Genomic DNA, 24,383 nt, shown 5'->3' with positions numbered 1-24,383 from the left:
GTGCTGTGATATCATAATTCTGCTATTTTAGATCGATAGATTTCATGTGTGTAATGAAATCCACCACTACAGATTTTATTGGGAAAATATAAGAGACAGGTCAGAAACTAAATAGAATCATATTTGGAACAAGAATAATCTTATTTGTCATGTATGTCATGTGATGATAGTTTGAATCTTGACATTTTCCTCATTCTAATGTTAACCATAGAGGGACTGACCTTATATGTTGCTCAGCAGTCTGTTTGAAGCATCCCAATAAAATAGGCAAAGCTGCTCTAAGGACAAGAAGTAAGGTCCTGGCTAGTCCTGACAGAAAGTAGAAGTGGAGAGGAAAGAGACCTTCAAAATGTAGATCTGAGGGAAGATTTATACTTGCTGGTTTTGTGCAAGGATGAGGAACACAGCTGCTGTTTCGAGGTTGTAGTCCATCAGACTCTGGCCTCTCTTTTAGTACCATCAAGTCTTGCTTTCCCGAGCAAGTATGGGAAAAGGTAGTAAGAAAGCCAAGCAGTTCCTCAGGCCACTTTCTCAGCAATATGGCATCTTGACTCATTATTTGCCAGCCGTTCTAGGAAATTTCAAGTCCTGTTTGCTAATGATAATTGAAAAGAAAAAAGCATTACAGTACCTGTTAGTAAGATATTGCTATCAAATCAATCGGAGAAGTGAAGAATAGGACTTTCAGTCAGTAAGAATGACAGCAAGTTTCCTGCTTTCTTTCATTATCTCTGCATTTTGGCCAAGATGGGAACATTGCAAAGTTGAAAGTGCATTCAATGAACAGGTAAAGTAGTCATATGGTTCTGGTCTGAGGTACCTGAAATATCCTGAGAAAAGTTGTTACCTTACTACCTTTTCAATGTAGAAAAAAAGTAGAAATCTATCTCTGACACTCAGGTTATGCCTTATGAAAAAGGCCATGAGAGTGGCACAGTCTATGTCATTTTGGAAGTAGAAGGAGATTGTGCCTACTAAGAAATAGTGCAGGAGAGTGTAAATCCACACCTTACCTAGCATGGAAGCAATATGCTTGTGTAGCTATCCCCTTTGATTCATTTGCCCCTAGATAGGAGCCTATGAACCTCTAGTACTAAGTATTTCCCAGAATTGCATTACGTGTCAAAATAAAAGTCTAGTGAGCCCAACTTTACAAGTATGCAATTGTATTATGTCTCTGTCTATATTCTACAATTACTCTGTTTTCTTCTAGAGGGTCACTATAACTTTGAGTTTTGAACAGTAACAGATTGAATATTGCCCTGGCAATACTCCAGATGCCTGAGGGTTCAAATCAATTTGCATATAATTTGCATGATTTTACATTGCTTGTATGTCTTGTTGTTCTAATATATCCAAATCCAAGTTTTTAAGAACATTTCAAATAGCAAAGACTGCTATATTCCTACCATTCTCAAATGTGAAACAATATTGAAGTATCAGAAATCTTTATTTCTGTGTGGCAGAAATATTTCATATATGGGGTATATCAGACCAGGTTGAAGCCTTTTCCCAAACTAGTACTTATGGTCATAAAACAGAGAATCCTAAGATGTCTATGACTTCAGATGGTGTCTGAAGTTCCTGCAAGTCTGTTTCACAGCCCTGATGACTTAACATCAATAGTAGTTTTCTACAACCCAGGGATTTTTTTGACAATAAATTTTGTGAAGAGTTTGAATGTGGAGAAGATCACGTATGTGGTAGGAATTGTATATAAGCAGAGAAAAATCAATTTATTTTCATAAGATTGTGCTAGAAAGGTATAATTCTTTTAAAAAGTGTGCTTTTTACTAAATTGTTGTTAAGCCAAAGTTCAGTTTTGCCATAGCTAAAACCAGATATTATTGATTTGGGATAAAAATCAAACAGTACTGCAAACAAAGAGCAAATATTTTTTTTAATAGTAAATTCTATTTTCCTTCTCCCACCTCATATATCTAATTATGGGGGGCAGAGACTTAAGTCTATTTTTCATGCGTGATTGTTAACTTGACAGTGTCCCTTTAGCTTGTGAGGATGTGCAGAGTAGTTTGGAATGTGAAATACTGTAGGGTACCAAATGTGTGATGTGATGTTGCTAAGCAACTCCCATATTGTTTTAAACAAACCACATAGAGCTGGCAACAGCTGTCAAAGCTCTTGGCTCTTGACAGTAACACAGACCTCAAAAGAACCTGGAGCAAACATCTTCCAAGAGGAGTTGTAATACATAATGGAATCCCACAGTGCTAGTAAATAGGAGAGCCTATTTGTTACGTTTGTAAATATAGTTATCTGTTAGAACCATATCTCTAATAACAAATTTTTGACAGCTATTCCAGTTGTTTAATTAAATAACAAAATCTGTAAAAAAGTGTATATCAGGTTGGCATTTTGAACAAATGCTTTCCATAACTGTAGATGGCAACAAATCTGAGTGTATAAGATGAGCTTCATCTATCTGCAATCAAGAAAAGAAAAGATGTTACACAGAGAATAGTGGTGAGCATGTACATATATTCACAGCCTCTTTTTTTTCTCTCTGCCATTGATTTTGTATATTTTGGCACCTTGGAATTAAAGATGACCTCCTCTTTGTTGGTGTTTCAGTCCATAAAGGGAGGTGTGGGCCCAGCATACTAAGCATCTGTCGAAACAGCAAAACCTCTGAACGGGAACAGCCTTGCAGTCCTCCAAGCTTCAGAGGAAAGCATGGTATTGAAATAATCTAAGATATGTCAAAATTTTTCTCACCAGAAAAAGATAGCTAGGACTACAAGCAGCCTGGTAATCTGGACATACATCTGGAATGTGAAAAATTCCAAGTACTTCTGTACTAGTTTTTACCCTGTCTCCTGGCTGTTTGAATGCAAACCAGCACAAATCCAGCAGCCAGATAGTGCCATGCTTGTGTTAGTATTTCTTGTCTTAGTGCAGTGCCGAATTTTAGATGCAGCATCGTACTAGCGCATACTAGCTTGGTTATTGAACTGACATAAATCATATCCCACCAGAACACAGTGGAATTAGGATATAAGGGTCCAACTATTACCATTCTCCTAGTTGCTGTGTGAATGCCCTAACCATCAAACTGCTGGCTGTTCTTGGCAGGTCCATTTCAGTATCTCGTTATAGTTGTTCAGTTCTATCCATATTGGTCCAGAAAAGGCAGACTGACCCTCTAGCCCACTGGTTAAGACATTCATAGAAAATTGCTCAGATTTAGAACCATTCTCTATGGCAAATGAGTGTTTAAGTGTATAAAACAGAAGATTTTCAGTTTGCCATTCACCCTAGAAATGACAAGGCAGCAGAGATGTTGCTTGATTGTACTACACACCAGCATGTGTATTTTCTACTTTAAGTCTTTTTATCAGATAATTTTGATTTGTATTTCCACCTTGAAGAAAGAAGCTTTTCCAATATAAGTTTTCAGACCTGGCATCGTCTTTTGGAAAATTTTAGAACGTAAAAATGGCTGTACTGTTTCAGGGGAAGGGCCTATGCAGCATGATACCATGTCTCTAAAGTCATCATATACTCATGTTTGAAGAGGAATAAAACAGCACAGGGAGAGGTGAAACTTCCTCTGGATGTTCTCCTAATCTGTGGCTATCTTAGGTCACAGAATTTCCTGAGCTTGATATAATTTATGTATTTCATATTGATATGGTTCTCTAATGACCTTTAATAATTCTCCTGAAAGAAGAGTATACTCTTCTTTTGAACCCACACAAACCTTTTGCATCCACAGTGTCTTCTGACTAAATTTACACAGTTTAGTGTACCACTGTATACTGAATCACTTCTTGTTAGTTTTGAGCCTGTGTCTATTAGTTTAAGTTGATGGTCCCTTGTACTTGTGTAGAAGGAGTCATTGAATAACCTATGCACCTATGTACCATTTCCATGCACTTTATGATTTTGCAGGCCTCCAACTCCTCTTACTTAAGGCTAAAGAGTCCTAGCACACTCAGTTGTTCTTATGGGAAGTGTTGCATAGCTCTGATCTCCTCTGCTGGACTTCCAGCAATTTTTTAATATCCTTTTTGAGATTAGGCATTTCAAAAAGTATTCAAGAAGCATGGGTTTTTACTATGGCATAGTGACGTTTTCTCTGTTTCTTTTCTAATAACTCCTAGCATATGAGTCATTTTTGAACTACTACCTGTCATTGAACTGATGTTGATGTTGAGAAATCATGATTTTCTATCAGCAAGCCATTTCATTAAAGAAATAATGATCAGTTCTGCTCTGCACTACTGATTTATCACATTTTCAGGAACTTTTTCTAACATCTGCTTATCTAGCTGTTTTTTTTTTCCCAGAATTTTCATTATCAGAGAAAAAAACTAAAAAATTAGGTATTTATTGAGCTGATACTGATGTCTCCATCAGTTGTCAACAGTGAAACAGGATCTTCTCTTAGTGGGACGGAATGGAGGGCAACAATTCAGCCTGATCTCTGTGGGAAGATTAAGGAATATCTGAACATCTGCTTTGAGAACCCACTTGAAAAATAACCATACACAATAGAAGAGGAACATCTGTGCTATGTGCTGGACACCACTGGTAATGCAAATAGCACAAGCAAAAACGGCAAAAAACTTATATAAGTTACCTGGAGACGTTCTATTGAATAGCATATGTTGTTCTTCATTTTTGTAGTTGTACTATATTTTTGTTGAGAACAGCAATATGCTGTGTGTAAAATTACAGACAGACAAATGATCACTGTAACCTGATAGTAAATGGAAATATAAATGCTCTGCAAATTAAGGAGAAAATGTCCATATATAATGATGTTGTCCCCATTGTTTGTCTGGGACTAATACTTTGCATGTACACATTTTGTCTATAGAAAGATAATTAAGCAAATAGAAAAAATATGACAAAAATACTGCAGTTGTTTTATAATGAAAAGCTTGATATTACCAGATGCACTCTCTTTCTGTTTACTAGGCCTGTTCGGAGTTCTGTTCCTGCGCTTAGTGTTTGGTCTCCAGCATAGGAGAAATTTAGTGGGTTCTGACATACAAGCATCATGGTCGATCTGTATTACTGTTGCATTAGTAGTTGGCTGATGGGTAAAAAAGTGCATTTTTGATTGCACTATGCACAGTACTATCAGTGTTACTGCTATAAACATTATATGAATTCAGCAAATGCTTTTGCTCCTCTTCTCGTGTCCAAATTCCCTTCACATTCAGCAGCTCTGTCATCTAATACCTATTTATGTATTTATTTATTCTTAATACATATATTTCTTGCAAAAGACAAAATGATGAAATAGAATAATAAGTCATATAGAGGAGAAAATAGAACAATCCCATTCCAAAACCAATTGCACAAATTCATAGAAACAAGCACAGAGAGCGAAGGAAACAGAGCTCCATTTAATTTGAATTTGTCACAGAGGAAAGAACACAGAACTTCTTGTCAAGTATAAAAACACCTGGGAAAATTCTCTGACATGTTTACTCATCTTTGTGCTCAGGACTGTAGTACACAGGGAAAAGCATTATGCTTTACCCTATCATGTCTTTCCGCTATCCTCTCCAGGCTCTGGTGGGAGAGCTATGGCTGATAACTTAAATATAAAACTGAACCACTGGTCATGTGGTGAGCTAGTATCTATGTTATTTGGAGGGTTTCTTTTCCTTTGATAAAGGTCTTACATTTGTTACATGGCGGAGGGAGGAAGGGAGATGAAGTTGTGTTCATAGCCTGTGTCGTTAGAAGGCGCAGATTTCTGCTACACTAAGTGAGACCATTTCTGAATATGGTAGATTGGACTTAATCATTTGTAGAGTTTCCTCTAGCCCTATCTTCCTACTTGACAGCAGATCTAGTAAGCCTTGTAATTATTAAATGTAGTTCAATGCTATTTTCAGGTAGCTTTAGGAAAGAAAGTTTTTTCAATGACATTAACAGAGTTGGACAAGGAATGTTGAATTATTTGTTTTTTCATATATATATATATATATGGCATTCATATATTTATATGTAATTATTATGCATATTTTGAAAATTTATTGTATTCAATTATAGAAATTGGACTAAGATTTCTCTGTCTTTTTTCTGTGTTTCAGAAATAGTTATATAGGGCTTAAGGTCTAGGTTGCATGCAAATCCCACTTAATACAATAATGACTGTGTGAATAAACTACCCAATGCTTCCTAAATCGTTTTAGCTATTATATAAATATCTAAATTCTTAAGATTTAATTTATGACTTCAAAGAGTTTTTGTAGCATGTGTATGATATTCTGCAATGGAGAATCATCAAATTCATTAGACAAATTCTGAGTAATATGTAATTAACTTTGAGTGATATGTAATTCTGTACATTCAGAAACTTGCTGTTTGTGTTGTAATACTAGAAAAAAACTTTGATTGCTTACTCATACATAAATTGTTTTTCACATATCAATAAAAGTTTTTAAATGTTAATAGACATATAAGAGGAAATAGGGACCAGACGAGAAAATGCTCATGTTTCAACATCGTTTATAAAACCAGATGGTTACAACAGCTTAAGATGGTTGCCCCATATTCATTAGTAATACCAAGAGCCAGAAGGGTACAATTTGACATAGTACAGTAAAACCATATTTGGCTCAGTTACGTTCCATTCCTCAAAACGTTGTCCCTGAGGTAACTTCTTTAGCAAAGTAGCCAACAATATAAAATAAAGGCAGGCTGAAATGGCCTTTTGTACAAAAATAAACACTAGAAGCCTCAAACATCAAAGGATCAAGTTTTTAGGTATTGCAAAACTGCAGAAATAACATAATATGTAAATGTTGCTGCTTAAAAGTGTACAACAAAGTGTGAGGGAACCTTCCCGTCTCTCCAGATCTTCATAGCTCATTTTACTTCTCTCTCAAGTAGAATTCCTTCAGCTTCAGTGGGATCTTGGGTTTTAGAGCTCTCAGTGCTGAGAGAGCTGATACTGGGCCCACTGAGTGGTAAAATAGACTAATCGCACCATTTTGTATACCCTCAGTAGTGAAGCGAGTAGCTACGTGACTGTTTAGCATAGCAGCGCTTCAGAGAGCATTTCTATGGAAATCGGATCAAATAAGAGTTTATCAGACCTTTTTTCCCCTGTATCAGTATTTTTGAAGGATCACTTGGGTCATTGTAGGTCTAATTACAGATGCTGATTTACTGAGTTTGTCAGTGCCATATTTAGGAGGTGTGATTGCTCTATCAATTTCAGTGAAACTACAGCAGCATGGAATTTCACCTGTTCTCTAAAACTCATTTATCTCCCTGGATGCCTCTGTAGTCAACTGTCTAAAATGCTGACCCCCATGACACCTCTGTTCCACAGCAGCTGATGTTGAAGTCTTTGCATTAAACCTAGCTTGGGTATGTTGATCACCTAACCCTCTGCAAAACTGCATCCAGCAGTAGCAAATAAAAGGTGGACCAGTTAGTATTTATAGCTTCCAACACTTAGGACATGAATAAACACTACGATAATGACATTAAAGATGAAATTGTAGTTAGTTAGATACCAAAATACTTCTGCTCCACATACATACCTAGCTTAGTTATCCTTTTTTGAACTTTTATTACATGTCCTCAACCTACCTGCTTATTTTAATCCATGTGGTAGTTAAACATTCACTAGTAGGAGCCTAATAACAGGCAGACCAAAAGGAAATAAAATGACATAACAAAAAGCATTTTTTATTGTGAGCATTCTGTCTCCACTCAAGTCAAAATGCTTCATCTTAGATCCAAGACTGGATCTAAGTACTACATCTGAAAAATGGGCTATTAGCAAAGAAAAATCCTTGAAGCTTGAGTTGACAGATAGAGAAGAACCCTACAGAAAGAACTTAGAGAGAGAGGACAGATAGACTTTTCCAATTCAGTAACGAAGACAAATTAGGCAGTGACCAGCTGAGTTGGTTAATTGAGCTGAGCTGTGAATAGAGGAGTGAGGCTTAGATAAAAAAGTAAACACTAAGATGTTTTCTTCTATAGATTCATTTTTCTAAAAAATGAGATTTCTGTGAAATAAATATATAGTTCTTCGCTTTGGAACTGGTGTTTTGAAGTTATTGCAATGTCAGAGGAAGATGAGAGAGAAATCTTTTAAGTGACTGAGAGCCAGCATGGCTGCATCCCAGAGAGCCAGTTTAGACCGTCTGGTCTTAAGTAGCATAAGAATTAAGGAGTCAAGCATATCATCTACTGGAGCATTTGACTACAATGTTTTTGTGGCACATGTTGTGCTTCAATTATGGTAGTATCCCTAGGTACTAATTGCCTTTTAAAGATCTAGCATTTACTGCTTTAAGAGTAGTCACAGAGAAGCCATGAACAATATTTTTATGGAGATGGAGGATGTGAAGTTGGTGCATGAAACATATCAATACCAATCTCTCTTATCCTGTTTATTCCTTGTTTCTCAGAAGTGTAATGTATGTAGAACCATATATGTATACTAACTAGTACAGAAGGAAACTCACTAGAGAGAGTCTCATGATTGCTGAGTTTCAAACCTAATTAAAGGTCTTTCCCTCACCTGGATAGAGCACTCCTGACACTGTATTTGGGGGACTCCAAGAGCAGTATGGGGCACTGTCTCCTGATTTCATTTACACTTAGTCTGGCCAATGTGTATACTGACTGGTGCTGAATAAGTCATCATTTGCACACATGGAAATTAAAGCAAACCATAGCCCTTTATTTCTAGTGTTAATGACATCACTGGGTGATGATGAAATAGGGCATGTGAAATAAAACCTCTTGATTACTGGAGGATAACAGAGCATTTGCCAGTGCAGGATAGTTTCATTGCATTGCACTGCCAAGAAGACTGTAGCTAAGCATTGAAATCATTCTAGGCAGTTATCAGTTTGGCTCTGCTGTGCCAGTATTTCACTGGAGAAAACTGAAACAACTCCTGTAAATCTGAACCTTTTAAAAATATGAAACTTAGAAAAGGGACTATTAATATTCCTGGGATATATATGCTTTGGAATGAATCATTATACACATCTATGAGGACATTGATTACCATTTCTGCCATATGTTTTTACATTCTTGATCCTCATCCATCTGGCTCAGAAATCTGTTAGAGTGGGTTGAAAAGTGATTTGAAAGATCTTAGAAGCTTAGATCAAATTTGTACTCTGGCTCACACAGAATACGGGATACATGCCTTTTTAAGATTCAAAGCACATCTTTGGAAGTTTCCTTCAAATAGTTCTCATGCTTTGCATTTGTGTTTCTGCCTCCATTATTAACAGGAATATCCAAGTCATTTTATTCATCAGAAAGATTTGTCATTTGGGATTTATAGCAAGAGCTGTCAGTAAGGTGTCAGCACTTGCCATTTGTTACTAATTATGGTATGGTACATGCACCTCCAATTATACTGGAGATGTATTCAGGAGCAAAATGGTAATCACTGCAGCAGTCTGAAAGGTTCAAGAATGTACACATTCCAGATGGTGTTAAAGATTATTGGAAGGATTCCTCTCCAGCGTTTTCAGTAGCATTTTTATTTTTAAATAGTTTCAGAATGAAATATGTAAAACTCAATATTCTTCATTTTGGAGAATTGTCATATGTTGCAAACCTTGCTTCAAAAACAGTGAATACAAAGCAAATGATTGTTTTTAATCCATAGTATTTTTACAAATTTTGTTATGAGTTCTATTCCTACATGATGGGTTTTGTTTCCTCTTTGATTACACTTACTTTATTTCTGTATTAGTAGAAACTTACTAGTAATTTGAAATGATTAATTTGCTATATTTTCTAAATCACAATTGGAAAAGAAAACAATAGTGTCCATGGCCATTTCTCAGGCTATAGCAGCCTTTTCCTTACTTTTTGTTAATAGAGAGAGATAATATTTCATACTGAGTTTTAAATGTTTACAGGAAAGACTTTTTTTAGTGCCATGAGTATGTGGATGTCAAATTACAGGTCATGCTTTTTCCACTTCCCAATTAAATTGAAAATAGAATCAACTAATTTAAATATGATCTCATATTTTAATATATATATATAAATATAACATTAGATCTTTTCCCCTGTTGGAGTTATAAAGATTGTCCTCTTCTGGTCAGGTTGGTCCAAATGTTTAAGAGGGAGTCACAGGATTTTCATGTTTTTATTCACCATTCTGCACAGAGAGGTGTTACAGCGTGAAGTCCCCTTAGGCTTATTGCAGTGAAAAGGAATTCTTTGGCAGGAATTTTCAAAAATTTTCAGGAAACATGGCTAAATAGGGAGTGATTTGCAATACATGCTGTTTATAGTATAAGACAACAGAAATTTGCCATGTGATCTGTGTTGGCATTCAGTATAATCTGAATTTCAAATTTTGAATATCAGTTATTTGTAACAAGATGCTCTGAAGCAAATTATATTCATGATTTTTATATGTTGTTTCTTTAGCTGTCCATTTTGCATTTTTTCAGTTATTTTCTACATAATTCTTCATGACTTCACAGAAAATATACAAACTCAAGAGTTGTCTCCAAGATAATCAGTATAAATCATGGGTTCATCTCTACTTCAGTAGAGTATTGAATTATTTCTACAGAAATATTTTTCTTTCTGGAATATAAAAGAGTATGCAACTAATACTGATGTTTAACTATACTTACATTCTTTTTCACGTTGTAATTGTTTTCCCCCAATTATAGAGACTGACCCATGAAGTCTTTAGACAGCTAAGAGATTCACATCCCTCAGTATCCTCAGAATACCAGGATTGTTGAGTTCTGGAGCTTTTATATTCCTTAGTGAAGAGGACGCAGTTTGGTTCCAAATTCAGATTTGATAGCCACTTTAAATTACGACATTTTCTTTTCTTAAGTATCCCAGAAAGGAATGATTTATTTTCAAAGTGGGAGGAGAAAGTGGGATGAGGTTTATAGTTTTGTACATTACAGACATACAAACACTACAGATTCATATCTCTCCAGCAAAATTTTGTCATGAAGGATTTTTAAAAGAGGACAGTCTTTTTTTTTCACCTCTTTTGTGTCTTTAAGTGGATACCTTAATTATTTCTCTGCATTCAGAGTGGACTGAAAATACACTTTTATGTGAAAGATGTCCTAGTCAGATGTCTCCTAGTCAGATGTCTCCAGCAACAGGCCTGAAATCATAGCAAAATTCATGAACTATTTGATGTTTCTTGATGTCAGGTCATTATCATCAAGCAACAGTGTTGTTAACATAACACTGGGAAATTGTGAAAACTCCTGTAACCTAACTGGAGATGTTTCAGAAACAGTAGGAGCATGTCATTAAGCCCACTATTTATAGTACATTTTTAACATTTAAAAAAACCTGCTTGCACCTCTATCATCTAAGTAGTGTCATAATCTTTCCGCTGAAGGCATGGTAATTTGAGAGCTTAATTAAAGTTCAGGTGTTTCCCTGGTTTGAGCATTATGCTTTGAAGAACAGAAAAAGCATAATGTGTTTCTAATCTTTAGTGACAAATGTTTTAACAGAATTTCTAGTTTCCTAAAAAAAGAGTAGCTCATTTTGGATAACAAGGTTTTGGAGTTAAGAAAAGAATTTGAGAGTGAAAGCAGTGGATTTCATTCTGAACTGAATATTTATTAATTGTAAATGACTAGGATAGGCGCTAACTGTGCCTTGGAATATTGTTTCCATAAAGGGTGTTTGCTGAGGAATTTGTGGAAGAGGAGCTTCCATGATAAACAAGTCAGCAACTGAAGCAGCTTAATACTTGAGACAGTTGTTGTCAGAAAGACCTAATCACTTTTTCTCTCCTAGTTTCAGAAACATTATCTGAAATATGTATTTGTGCTTGTAGGATCCAAGTTACACCTGGCATTCAATGCAGAAATGATATTACAAGCAATTACTGTGTGCCATGAACGTGAGACAGGCATTATTAAGAATAATAGAATTTGAATGTTATTTTAGTCCTCCAAGAAGTCTGGCAGCTGGAACAAAAAATATCTATTTATTGGCATAATAATTCTAGCCTAAACAATAAAAATGCAGCTGTCTATTTGGCTAGCGTGCTACATTTTATCTTAGAGGACCGCCAGGGCACAGGAAGGTAGCAGTGGTACGTCTTTAGTTCCCTTAAAGACTACATATCTCTAGTGCCTGTTATTGCCACATTAAAACCTGGGACAGGAGGAGAGTGAGGACACCTTCCTATCCCCACTTCCAAGCTAAAAAGTGTGTTTACACTGCCTGTGTTCTTCTGAGAAAGCAAAATGCCCTCAGAAATCCTATGTGAATCTTAAAAGCAGTGTTATGATTGTGAGGCAAATTTCAGATTAAAGATGACAAAATCATAGTGGTGATAAGTGATAAGTGTTGCCAGCTGTATTATCCTAGCAATCTGAAATGCTTTTGATGGTACTTATTGTGAGCACACTCTATTATGGGAAGACATCTGATGGGTATATAATTAAAAGTATCTATACTACTGATGTACTTACACAACTCAGAATTCAAACTGTCTCCTCAAATAATTAAAATACAAACTATTAGCATCCTATAATTATGACTCTTAGCAATTCCGTCATTATCCACTCCTTTCTCTGCGTGAAAATACCCTCCTGGAGAGAACTTTGTATCTAGAGTGTTCACTAAGCAGCAGGATTTTGCTTTTTCCGTTGTTTTATATCAGAATAGAAAATTAATATTTATCCTTCAGACATAGCTTGCATATCTCAAATTCAGAAAGTGTATCATTCTAAAACAAACAGTAAGAAAACATTGATTTGATCCAAACCTAAAAGACTTAGTGAGTTCTAAATCATGTTACATATGGTTTAATAGATTATCATTTTAATAAATTGCCATTCATATTTAGTTGTGTGTATTCAGTACTTTAAGAGGATTATTTTACCAATAATAATAATAGGGTTGTTATTTACTCTTATAGTGTACAGTTTAAATCTCTAAAATAGATTGAATCTAGTTTCATCCATATGACTACTACACTGCAGTCAATATAAATGTTTAGAGTAACCTGAAAAGAACACAGAAAAGAATTATTTTCACTTAGTTAGGATTGATTTGTAGGATTTGATTAATTTTGTATGGATATTTGGTGTCTAGACAATCTCAATTCTGGAGTCTGGCATTTTCGCCTGAGATTGCTTTCCTACCCGATTGCATGTGTTCAGGTGCTCTCATGCAGTGCATGGGAAGGGTCTGAAGGCCAAGGCCCATAACGTTACCGCTATCTGGAGTTGCTTCGCTCACCTGCCCAGTGTTCCTCTGAGAGCAGCAAGCAGCAAGCCCAGCATCAGACTCCTGTTCACTGGTCTGAAATGGGAGACTGTATTGAGGAGGGCATGGCCTTGCTGCCTCTATTGATCTTAATGGAGCCAAAACCACAGATTGCCCGTTTTCTGTCTGTGTACACTGTCCTGTTGGGTTCCCTTGGCCAGCGCTCTTCAGGCCAGCTTTCCTAGCTGTGAGTAACCCCTAACTCCTGGGTGTCACACCTGGTATGGCCAGCGAGAAGCTGAAGGAGTCTTTCCCCCCAACCCCAGCATCTTGTCATCCAGAGCACTCATTTGGGATAGTGCGCATCTGGAAGCAGCTGCGTGGTGTCCCTTATGGAGGTCTGAACAGAGGGCAGAGGGTTGTGGTGGGGCTGAACAGATGGGTGTGAGTGAAGGCCTTGCTCGGGATCCTGTAGAGGCTTACAGGGTTGCATGTATCTTTGAAGGTGCTCCAGTTGGTGAAAGGGCAACACTCCAGTTTAGGTGGATGTGGGATAATCAAGCTTGGGGCAGCTCTCAGGAGACATCTAGCACAGGAGGATGAATAGAGCATTTGTGTCACAACTGTTTTAATAGGTGTATTTCAGATATTGCAGCCTTCACCTTTCTTGACAGCCATAATAAAATAATATGTATCCCTTAAAATTTTCATGTGTCAAAGAGAAAGAACTGGCTGCGAAAAAAAGGGAGTCTGGCATCTTTTTGTAGTAGTAAAATGTGTAGGTTACTTGACCGTTCTGTAAAAGTTTTAAGAATAAGGAAGGAGTTTTAGGTACAAAGGTGCTACGGTGATAAATTTATAAATAGAATCAATCAACTTGTGCTTCTTTCTTTCTCTCTCTCTCTCTCTCTCTCAGTTTCTTTTTTTATTATTCTTACTCTTTGCTTCCCCTCTAGAATGTGCATTTCAAGTCATTGCAAATTTTGAAACATACTAGAAGGTTAAATGCATGCTTGGATTCTGGGAATAGAAATAAACATTTCAGTAGACTGCAGCTGGACAGTTGCCTGTATAAAGCTTTGGTGACATAAAATGTACTTCTAAAGGAGCACCAAGTGGTGTATGAAAGCCACAGTTTCCTAAGTATCTCAGAGAGCATTAATCAGTACAGCCTGAATAGAAACAACTTATTTTTTGTCAGAATCACTTTAGCTGCTTTAATTTGCTGTGCACATGTTTCCATGACAACTAAGGGAAAAATAAAGTCCTGACCAAAATTTAGTGAAAGCAAGACAAAACAACCTGCTTTGATTCATGCTGCTCTGATAAATGTGAGTTTGGCAATCAGCTGTGGATCTCTGTTTTTTTCCAGTACAGATAGGACTTTTATTTGCATACCTTTGTTCTCTCAGCTTAAGAAAACAAAAGAAGGTGCTTTTGGAAAATGTTTGTTTGCTTTATTCCACATAAGAGTCTTTTTTTCCCACACCTTTACATATTTAGATTTTTCCTATTTTTTATGCGAATAGTCTTTGGCTTGGCTTTTAATTCCTTCATGCTTCTTTTATTTCTATTTTCCTAATCTGTGTTGAAGAGATTTTCAAATTTGGCTGAGCTGAAAAGATGAGACAAAAAAAATATGAAGTTTTGTAGGGTGTCTAATGTTTCCCTAAAGAGATAGGTATTGTTTGCCTGTTGTTTCTCACCATCCTGCCAGAATTCACTATAGGTGGAGAGGTACCATCTGGAAACAATACTGAACAGTAGATATTTGTGCTTATTAATTCATTTTTAGAGAAAGGAGTAGAAGTCTGACCAGAAGTATCAGATCTCTCAACTCATTGATATGTTCAATAGGTTTAGTTTTATTGTGCTTTAACACACGCTAACAACATGAAACCTTGTAATATTTCATATGTGATCTCTGTGATTGATGTTTCTCTATTGCACTTACTGCTATAAGCTTCTTGTATAAATGCAGTTTCAAAACACACAAAAAAGAGGAGAGCACAAAGGAAAGAGTAGTAAGCCAAGCTGGAGTCAAGGTCCCAGCTTCTTCAGGATTTGAAAATGTATTTTTTGAAGTAGCATTTCTGTGAGCTTTTATATGTTCACTTCACTTCTGTCATAAAACTGCAGGCATCTTTGCTACCAGCATTTTAGTTATTGTTTAAATGATGTGGTTTGGGGACATACTATTCAAGCAAGATAAGATCTCTTATCTGTAGAATTAATTGCTGGAATTTAAAAAATATATAATTTGAGTACATTGTTTGCAAAACAGAAGGATTGGTAAATTTGTTTTTGAAAAATATTTTTTCTTTAAAAGTGTAAATTACTACTTTCTCACATGTACCTGTTAAAATCTATTGAACACATAGCTTAGGAGGTTTTCTTCTTTCTTTGCATTAATGTGACTGTAAATAACTTGCAGTGGAAATGAAATATTGATTATTTGTCATTTTCATCATGCCTGTTTGTTCTGACTAACTTAGTTCTAAATCATTTGGTACTATTTTTGCTCTCTAGCTGCCTAATGACTTCTGAAAGCAGCTTTAAGAAGCCAGTATGACTTTAGATCTTGAAAAAAAACAGGATTATGGAATTTATTTTTCTTTTTCTCATTTTATGACCACAAAAGTATTAGAATTAGGCTATTTTATTATCAAATATGTAAGCACAGAGATTTTTAATTCATGCTAATCAAAGTAAGCATATTTGCATGGATGACTATCTTACTGTAAAGTGTGATGTCAGATTATTTTCTAGCTTCTTGAATCATATATGATGAAGTAATGTCTTTCCCCCACTAATATAACAAATGTCTCCCTGCTCCACCTGCCTTGCTCGTGTGGTGGGCACGTACATAGGTCTGGGGAAGAAACTGGCTTCCAAGTGCCAGAATTCCTCCAGGGAGTCGTGTCTGTTGTGAGGGAGATGGAAGAGCTCTCAGCGCGGGAGGAGACCAAGCGCCTGAGTTGTTCCTCAGCATTTAGAAGTTGTTTCATGCAAATAAAACATGGCTATTCCCCCCCCCCCCCAGTACTAAACAGATGAGGTGTAGTATCTATCCAGGGCCAGAGTAACTTCATTTTAAGCTTAGTAAATAATCATTCTTTGATGTTGCTCACAAGCTTCACAAATCAGTTCGCCTGAGTTGAAGTGGTGTTTGAATGTATTTCCCAAGAGCCTTTTGCTGCCATGCTTTCTTGTGCCAAATACAGCTTTTTTAAATAGTTCAGCTCAATCCACATGTAAAGTGTAGCAAAAGTTTTAGCAGACCTAAATTTGTCCTAAAGTTGAAGGGCAAAGGGCAGCTAAGCCGCTGCAAGCTGCTGGCCATGCTGGCCTCATTCAGCAAAGGATTTGACCATGGCCTTGATTTTGAGCACACGACCAGTCTGACCGACCTCTTTGGTGGGGTTTCTCCAATGCTTGGGAATAAACATGTTTGCTAAAATATTTGACAACAGATCAGATTGCTGTGCTCAGCATCGCTGTAAGACCAAGGCAAGTTAGACCTACCTGCGCATTAGTTGTGGCTGCGGAGCTGAGACCAGTGGCTGCTTGCCAGGTATTGGGAATTGCTGCTGCTGGTGGGAGCAGGCTGGGCTGCAGCCTGTGCAACCCTCTGCCCTGCCCCTGGCATTGCTCGCCCAGGAAAGTAAAAATAAACTGTGACATGCTAAAGACTATAAATCTGTCTCCCCGGTGCACAGAACGCAGTGCCGCTCAGGGCAGTGTGACTGCGTGCTGCCTGTCAGCCCGGCTCGTGCATTATCCACATAACTGGGGTGGGGTTTACTTACACAGAAGGCCTTTTACTTTTGTAAAACTTTGGGAATTGTGAAAGCATGTGGATGGACCCCAAAGTATTGCAACCCTTGGTTGCCTACGACTCATCCTGGAGTTTTATTAATAGTCACTCTTGCAGTGTTTCATTGTTCATTTTAATTCAGAATGCAAAACCCTCGATTAATTCAGATTAGTTCAGAAGATAAAACTCTGTAATTATTTATATAATTAGTTGTAAATTATATGTTCTGTTGTACCTCAATAGCACTTTCTATCTTTAAAAGTATGACACTGGAAAAGGAAATGTATTTTCCTAAAGTACTCCTTTGGCTTGTAATTTTCTGTCTCCGTAATGAAAATATTTGTCTTAAAATGCACCTCACTTTTTGTGGCATCATCTATAAATGGAAGGAGGGCCAACATCAAGTTAGGTAAGATACACGTGATAGCTGTATTTCATTGTCACTTTTGCTAGCCATGGATGGCAGGATTTCATTAATGGGTTTTCTGTCAGTATGGGCAGGATATATATATATAAAAAAGTACTGGTACTGCCTCTCCTTCCTAACACCCACAGGGCTTGGAGCACACACAGTTCCTACTCCTGCTTCGTGGCTGAAAACCAAGAGAGAACTGCCTACGCTTCTGCGCAACAGGACGGCCAGTTTTTCTCGTTGAAACTAGACAGGGAGTGATTCTGTCTTTTCCCCGGCGGTGGCTGTGATTCCTGGGTTGGATGCGTTCGATTAAGAACTGATCGATTGTCCCGCTGAGAGAAAGCCCTGGCGTAACACACATTTGACTTGTGGTGGTAGCACGGGGAGACAAGCGCCCAAGCGAGCCCCGCTTGGCGGGTGCGAGGAACCGGGATGTCAGTCCAGCCTGTGCCGGGGCAGCAGCGGTCGAAGGGAGCTGAAAGGAACCTCGAAGGCGACTCGTGCAGGTTTCCCGTAAAGGGTAAAGATCCCCCAAACCAGCAGTAGCTTGTCTGCTTATACCTGATCGGAAGGAAAATGAGCAGGGAATTTTGCTTGGTGGTTTGGATTGCCGCCTACTCATTAGTGACCTGTGTAAGATAAACTCCCTTGAGAAAATGATTGCGAGCTGGAAAACAGAAAGGGAACAACAGGGAATGAAGCACGTGTGACCTAGAAGGACCAAGGACTGGGAAAACAGCGACCGCCAAGGGCTGCAGAAAGGAAGGGGGGTGGTTTTGAATACTGCAAATGAATCAAGCTGGCAGTTATCTCCCTCTCCCCCCCCCCCTCCAAAAAACCCAATTAGAAAGACTATGGGTTAGCCAGGAGAAAACTCGAAATTTAATGAAAAATTGACAGACTGACTAAATCAGAAAAGAGAGAATGGCACTAAGGTTGATGGCTTAGTTATATTTTTCTTTTTACTCCCACTAAAAGATCAAATAATTGTGGTCTCTCACTCTCTCTTTTTTTTTTTCTTTTTCTGCCGTAAGGGGAAGCTGCCAAAATGACATACCAGATATTTCATATGTGCGAAACACTATTTAGAGCTTCCAGTGCTGCAGCAACATATGAACTTCTGTTTGGAAAAGGGGATAGAGACCAGCACTACTATTCTGTAAAACTATTAAATGTTGTTTTGATAGCTAAAAATAAAGCAGTTGCTATAGCAACTGGAATTTCAAGGCTCAGATGTTACTTCTACTCGCTTTCAAAAACTGATCAAAACAAAACTTTTCTTGCTTATAACCATTTAATCTTTAGCTGTGGTATAAGCTCTTTTATCTAGAGTTTGTCTTCTGTCTGCTCATTTATGAATTGTTTGAGCAAGAAAGCACAGTAGAGCATACTTGAGTAAATTCTAAGTGTGTACCTCATATATGTTGTTGATATATGTTAGGGTTAAGGGCTAAAGAATTCTACCAATCCCAAGAATTTCCTAAGCACCATAATAAGCACATATAAACGTCTTTTTGCTATTATAATGCATTTTGAAATCTTTAATATTTAAAGCATGATATAGGATAAGCATAATTACATATTAAAATGCTGGAATTCTGATCTTATTTTTTATCCAACATCTGTTGTCTGAATTCTACATCTGGCCTTTTTTTTTTTCCCCAAGCTCCACAGATTCATCCAAGTTGCTTCTTTGGCATTCTTTAACTGAGCAAAATCTGCTCTGTTGGTTTGGGTCTGATTTTTTGCTAACTCTGTCCTGTGTTAGTTTTTAAAAATCTATCTCTTAGGGCTTGGCAATGTCTAATTAACATCTTTGGCAGTTTCTTTCTGCTTTTTCTTGCAGTATTGTATAGTAAACTAAATAAAATCTCATTGCGAGGCCAAATCATCATTATCCGTAATAGCTTTGTTTTCTGTAGTGTATCTATAGTGGTTTTTATATCTAGGAAAACAATATTCATGGATATGTTTCAATATCTGGTCAGGATTTTCTTCCACACAGTGCTTCTTGCTAGCAACGTCTGCAGCCAGTTTGAATTGACTTTAGTAGATGATTGGTGGTAGTGGAACTTTTTAGACTGAAGTTGGCTGTAAAGGCATGAAGTCTCAAAAAGGCCAGTGACTAAGTGAGAAGATGAATGGTCCAAGCCAAACAAAACACTCTCTTTCTGTGTCTAGGATACCCTGGAGTACTAAGTCTTTTGATGTAAGATTCACATTTTAGGATCTGGAACAAGCATACTGTGAGACTGGATAACTGAGCTTAATATATCGGAATGGTTTTGAGAATTGCGTCCATGGATTTGGTTAGACTAATGAACTGGTTTATTATTTTGGCTAAATTATTAGCAACTGCCAGGATTATTTCATCCTAGGGGGATTAAGCATAAAACTGCAAATTTGAAAACTGGCCTTCAGTTTCCAAACTTGGACCGAGTTCCCTGTGTGATCCTTTTAAATTCAAAAAAAATGTTTTTTTGATTTTACCTGTTAAAAGGAAACAATAAATATGATGCCTATTTGGGGAGATTAAATTATTTCCATATTTACTTAAGAAGAAATCCTTGGTATGTACAAACTCCAGAAGTATTCTGCCTGCCTTCTGCTTACGTTTTGTTTACTTGATGCATCAGAATGAAATTTTCCCCAGAGCTTAGAACTGACCTAATACTGAAGTCAGAGGTACTTTCACCATTGACTTTATTAGAAGCAGATATTATCAAATGCTGGTCCTGTAGAAATCATTACAAAAACCTGTTTCTGACTTTGTATTCACATTAAAGTGAAGGTGTGACTGGTAGCAGGAGTAGGCTTGCCCAGGTTGACTTCACTCTGCTATAGGGATTAAAGAAGCAGTAAAGATGTAGTACTTCAGACAAGCAGGAAGAAATTGCTGGTGCATATTGCATTACTATCTTGCCTTGCTGCCAACACCTCTATGTCTATCCTGTTATCATTTTCTGCGCCAAATGCTATCAATTCTTGTGTTAAAACTAATACACTGTACTTATCTGTAGTACAGGCACATCATGATTTTGCTAGGTGCAGACATATGTTTCTGTTGAAAGTATTCCAGGATTAATTTGAGCAAAACAGCAAAGAAAAGGAGTGAGAATAGAGCCTTTGTGATCTTTGTTTGGTGCTGGCTATTTGCAAAAGCTGAAAGAGATGTGACACATGGGAATGTTATATACAATGTGTTCTGGTTTCAGGACTGCTACAAAAAAGAAAATACAAATCAGATATTTAATTAGTTTTTGTTGTTGTCTTAGAAATGAAAATGCTATGGAAACTAGATGCATGTGGGAACCTTAAATACTTTATCAATGGCTAGGAGAGTATTCAGTTTTTACTGGTTTAACATACCCTTTTTGTCTACACAGGTAACCATTTGTGAGCTCTAAAGTGATGAGCTTTCTTTCACTTTTCTTTATAAAGAACCTAACTGCAACAGACCAAATCCCAGTCTGGCTCAGAATTTAAAATATCTTTCTTCAAGTGAAACTTGCTTTTAGTATTGAAAAGGAGTTTCATAGATTGGTATTTGTTAGCAATCAATAACAATATTTTTTTATCCCTTAAAATGAAACGCATGTGTAGTGCATTAACTATGGTTCTAATTGTACACTTTTTAAACAAGTTTGTATGATATCATCTGGTAAGTATTTTAGATAAATTGCATATATGGCTTAAAATTTTGCAGAATGACATTGAATCTGACTCCCTCCTTCATTGTGGAGATTTGGAGTTCAATGTATCTAAAGCCAGAAGAGACTTACGCTGCAGCTTCAGAATCTCACCCAACTATTTCTACAAGATTTTGACCCAAGATAATAGTGATCTAATGGGGATGGCTTATTTTTAGGCACTAAGTCTGTAGAGTTTCTCTTTTAAAACAAATGCATGCAACTAAAAAAAAAATGTCAGGAAGAAATTCCAAAACATTAACTCAGTGGTGAGATAGCTGTGATCACTTTTTGGCTTACTTTTCCACTTACGGCTAAGTTGGATCGTAAAACACAAAACCTTATCATTCTGATAGAATACACTGTTTCCTTTTTTAGAAATTTTTATCATCGCCATGAATGTTCATTTATTTTGGATTTCATATATTGTATTGCCCTTGGGAACTTAATGTCATTTGAGGGTTTTGTTCCATCTAGTACAAACCAAATAAGAAGTTAAATGTTATCCTACAGGCAGACAAAATGCCTCTATCTATTGGGAGTACCACTGGGGTTGCTGTGGTAGCAGAGGAGGAAGCTGTCAGCATGCCAAGCTTCCTGCCCTTTCTACCTTTCTGTTCCCAAGTTTTGTACTGAATTTCCCCTGGAAATTTTCTGTAATGATAAGTAAGTCAAACCTCATATTTGGGGAATTATAAATTAGATTTTCTCTCTACTCTGAGAGCCCAGAGGACCTTAGAATTGAAACTAGGGATTTGTTTATTTATTTGAGTAAATGGTTAATGCCCTAAAAACATTATTTTTCATCATCCTAGGAATATTTGAAAATCAGTCAGAATTCACCAAATAGGTACAGCTTTATGAAAAAAGACTGGATCTAGAGGCACAAAATGAGTGAGAAACATATCTCTAGGGCAATATCTAACCATATGGGCCCAGAGTGCTTCCCCCCTTTCCAGACCAATCACCCTGCCCCATAGTTTCCAGAAGGTGAAATCTGGAAACAGAGCAGTAGAGGATCCTGATTAAGTCTACAATGTGGACAACAGGATGGGGCATAGTGTCCCACAGTCTAGAGATTATTTCATTTCATTTGGCAAGTCTACCTAATAGCCCAATTATTGGTAGTATCCCTAAAGACAAGGTATTTTTGCCTTTCTTTCTTTTCTACTTGAGCAAATTGAAACCCAAACCTTTCCTCTGCCAACAGTGCCCCACACTGGCATCAACACTTGAGATGGATGCTTTCGATCTCTCCTGTTCTCTCACTTCTATTTCTGAATAAATGGCTATCCTACTGTAAATGACTAATCCTACTTGTGAAAATTTTATTACTTATTTTAAGATCAATATGTTGCATTCAGAATCTTGGAAATTTGTGGCAGAATAGCTCAAGGACTGCTGGTCGCAGAATTAGTAGGTTCCACAATTTCAGGAAAAATGATGATGTTACCAGTACTTTACTAAGATTAAGGTTATGATTATTATTTGGAAAAGAGATAGAACTTTTACAAAACAAAGATAGTGAATAGCATTTGATATGAGTTTTTTCATATGAAATGGACACAAATGAAAAGTTTACATTCCTCGTATATCACTTTTCTCATATACTTCTCATTAACTTATAATTTCAATATGGGAGAGGAAAGCACATTTTTGAGTGTAAACTACATGCCTGTTGAGTTACATGTTAGTCAATACACGATCTGGTAACACTTTTAACTTTTTTTTTCATTTTACCTGTTTATCCAACTAGCTAGTTTATCAAACTAGCTCCATATGTCCCTTTGCTGCAAGCGTTAGGTCTAGAACTAGTCTTTACAATCAGTGCTTACAATTAGAAAAATCTGTAATTATGCTAAAATATTTTATCTTATTTTAGATAAAAATTTCCCTAGAAATTCGAGCAATTTGTTTTTCATTTACCTAACTTTTATCTTTACTACATCTATATGCCACCTTGAGTACTAGTTATGTGAAAATACAGCCTCAAGAAATTATTGAATGAAAATGCAAACCTTTTACTCCATGCATGTATTTTTCTTTTCATACTTACTTTTAGACTACAGGAGTGTTAACTGGAATACCATCAATTAGAAAAGTGGTGCCTTCAGAAAGAAATATTGTTAATAATCTTGTGATGTTGGGTATCGCTAATCATGAAAGGTGAATTAGTGTAGTCCCTAGCCAGTGCTGGGAAGGTGTAAAAGTCATTAACTGTCTGACAGAACTTAAAATCTCTAATTTGAGATATAGATAGCTTTCTGTAAAATAATTATTAAATCACATAGATTATAATTAGGAGTGAAGTAAAAGTTTGTTTCTCTCTTGAGTTCCCTGATGCTGCAATATATTACTCACATAGCTGCAAAATCACCATGTCTTCTTTGTATATTTCTCACCTGTCTCTTCTTTCAAAGGAATTTTTTCCAATTTGCTCAAAAGCACTTTCCTAAAATTCTTATTCCCTTACATTTACTACTGAAAATTAGAGCAAGAGGGAAACGCACTAACTCTGCTGCTATTACAGAGTTCTCTACATTAAAGGAATGTTACATGAGAAATAAATGTTAAATGAGATATGTTAAATAAGAAGAATTTATTGAAATTCTTTTTATATCATGAAATCTGAATTTTGTTAGCATAAAATTCTATATGTGATTATTGACTTTTATTATTAATTTCAAAATTTTGGTGGTAGTGAGCTTTTTTGGTGGTAGTGAGCTTTTCTGAGTAAATAGCACAATGAAGAAGGCTTTAAGTTTAATACATAGTCTTTTCTAATGCGTGTTCAAATGTGTAGATGTTTGCGGCAATATCATTCATCACTTCTATTTGCTTGCTCTGTGTTTATCTGAAGACGCATTTTTCCCAGTACTAAATTAACCAGCCATGCTGCATTACTTGGTCTGGATGAATACTTTCATAAACCAACGTGCTTCAGTGGTGAGGCTGAGAGAATGCAATTAGGTACTGAACAAATTATTAGACTCTCTTGGCAGGGCCCTCTTTCTGCCTATATATTTCAGCATGCCATTTGGCCTGTTCAGCTGATAGTCATTAGTCAAACTACTAGACTCATGCTGGTCCCTCTTGACATTTTATTTCATGTTGTACCAGTATATTACTTGCATGTTGTGTGGTGTAGGTAAAGAGTAGCTTGGTGAATGAATCCAAATTACATTCTAGTACGGAGTAAAACTTAATACATTTGAATCATGAGAGCTTGTAGCTTTGACAGAAAAGGAATTTGCAGCTTTCAGTTTGG

Source organism: Rhea pennata, chromosome 4, assembly GCF_028389875.1.
Source record: "Rhea pennata isolate bPtePen1 chromosome 4, bPtePen1.pri, whole genome shotgun sequence".
NCBI classification, from domain to species: Eukaryota; Metazoa; Chordata; class Aves; order Rheiformes; family Rheidae; genus Rhea; species Rhea pennata.
The sequence above is the reverse complement of the archived record's forward strand: the minus strand, read 5'-3'. Positions refer to the sequence as shown.